The following is a 2588-nucleotide window of genomic DNA, read 5'->3' as shown; positions in this document are numbered from 1 at the left end:
CTAAGATTGAGCAACTTCTTTTGTCTTTGAAGAAACACCTGATTATCTATTAATAGTCTCTATTTTACTCGCTAAAAACTGTAAATTTCATATAATTTCATGGTTTCAGTAACTTCATTGCAGAGGATGAAAATGCAAAATCTTCATCATTGCAATTCTTCTGGTTCCTTTTTGCAAAATGCAGTCCACATAAGAGTGTCTTGTATCCTCGCTCTCCTGAGCATAGGTAACTCGGAGACAGCGTTGCCATAACACTAATATAAAATACATCACAGAATTTTCTGGGAGGATTTATTAAACGCAAAATGTCTCCACTGAACCTTCTTAGAAAAAGAGTCTATTTTTCTGAGAAAATGTTGGGGGCTTGGAGCAGTTGGGAGAAGTTTTCAGCTAAAAGCTAAACTTGAGAGTCATGGGGGAAAATACGGCGATCTTATTCAGATTTAGCGGCTCAAATTAAACATAAAGCTACCAATCAAAGACCGCCAGAAATTTCAGTTTTTTAAAATTTGGAGCAAAAATGGCTGATTACCGCCTCCCCGCCTCTTGTAGCCGGGAAGATCGGCTTTTCCGGAAAATTCAAAGGTTTTAAGAAAAATCGGTCAGGTCATATTCGATTCTAGCAACTCAATGCACAGAAATTGGTACACTAAGGAGACAAATACATTTGTTCGTGCATTTCGAACAGGAAAATATCCGCAAAAACACCGAAAGCGCAAAGTCCATTTTCCGATGGACATCAGCTTTTCCGGAAAAATAGACGGTGCGCGAAGGCGATGCATAAAAACGGGGGTCATCTTCGAACTCGCCGCGACGCGACGTGTCGATTTAAACAAGGATCGTTTTCTACCTTTTGTCTAGTTGCACAGTGTTATCTTACCAGGAGTGAAATTCGGACGAGTTGAAAATAATATATCTTGGGAGTGGTGGAAGGGGGGCTCTGCGTGGGGCTTATGCATTTTTTTGAATAATTCTACTCGGACATTTTATATATGTATATCATAATAATGTATATGTCATGTATGCATAATGCATATGTCAATGTATGTATATATATCATAATGTATATGTATCCCATAATCATTTTTTTTCATTTAAGCCGTTAAATACCGAAAAATAACCTAATTAAGGGAAAGGAGGAGGGTTGTCAGGGAGGTGGTAAGGGTATTAGGGGGTAGTGGGGCGGTAATAAAAATAAGGCTAAGAGAGTATTAACAGCTCTTATTGTTGCAAAGTTAAAGATTTTTTTATAGTAAATATGAGCATTAATTCATTAAAACTATCTATATTATACAGCTACAAGGAAAATCTTGGAAGCACTATTTCTGACGAACTGCCGGACCGATAATGATGATCTTTACATCGTCACCTTCCCGGCAAAGTATCACAAGCGCCACTTTGCCAACTTTTCAAGAGACACAAAAAACTGAATTGCGACCGTAAAAGACGGATGTTTGGCTTGAAACTTGAAATATAGATCCAGCACACCTCCCTGCTTCGAATTTTAATAAAATTTCTTTAAAAAAACGGGTTTTTCTTTGAAAATTGGCGCTTGTGATATCTGCTTCTCGGGGCACTCTGAGAATCGATTGGCGCTTGTGATACGAAAGCCCATCAAATTTAACGGAGTTTTTTCCATATTTCTTCATTTTTAATCTAAAAAAAAAATATTATTTTCGTATGTAAATGCATCTTATTAATTCAAAACTACCCATAACTCAACTTTAATAAAAATAGCGCTTGTGATACTTCGGCCGAAAAGTGACGAATCGCTCCAAGTCATTCCAAAAGTTGTTGATACTAATATCGAAAATCAATCTCAAAGATGAGCGATTATTCCCAACTTGGCGCTTGTGATACTTTTCTCTTACATGGCGCTTGTGATACGAAAGTTCGTCAACTTCAATGGAGTATTTTAAATATTTATTTATATTTAGTCTAAAAAAAATATTATATTCGAAATAACGAGATGTAATTACATGCGAAAATAATTTAGTTTCAAGTCATTCCGAAGACTGCCGTGACAAAAATTGTAAAACAATCAGAAAGGTAGGCGGTTGCCGAACTTGGCGCTTGTGATACTTTTCTCCCAAATGGCGCTTGTGATACGAAAGTACATCAACTTTAATCGACTTTTATTCATATTTCTACATATTTGTTGTAAAAAAAATGATTATTTTCGTATGTAAATGCATCTCGTTATTTCGGAACTATTCATAACTCAATTTCGGTAAAAATGGCGCTTGTGATACTTTGCCGGGAAGGTGACGACATGCAGGCCCACCACAAGGGGGGGGGGGGATACTGGGTCCCTGGTACCGGGACCCGGGCCCTGGAGAGGGCCCGTGTTACCCGTGAAAACCCACCACGAATTCACATGCAACCCTTGTTTCGTAAGAAAAAGTGAAAAATTTACCCTAAAAATTTCGCAAAAGGTGAATAGATTTTCAAAAACACGCTGGGGCACTGTAGAATTCTTCTTAAATTTTCAAAGAAGTATAGGTACTTCCTGGAAAATGTCTTTTCAAGATTTTCAGTACAGGGGGATATTTTTAGTAACTGCGTTTCATTTTTTTCCGTCGTCAGAT

Source organism: Bemisia tabaci, chromosome 2 (genome assembly GCF_918797505.1).
Source record: "Bemisia tabaci chromosome 2, PGI_BMITA_v3".
NCBI classification, from domain to species: Eukaryota; Metazoa; Arthropoda; class Insecta; order Hemiptera; family Aleyrodidae; genus Bemisia; species Bemisia tabaci.
This window is presented reverse-complemented; position numbering follows the sequence as displayed.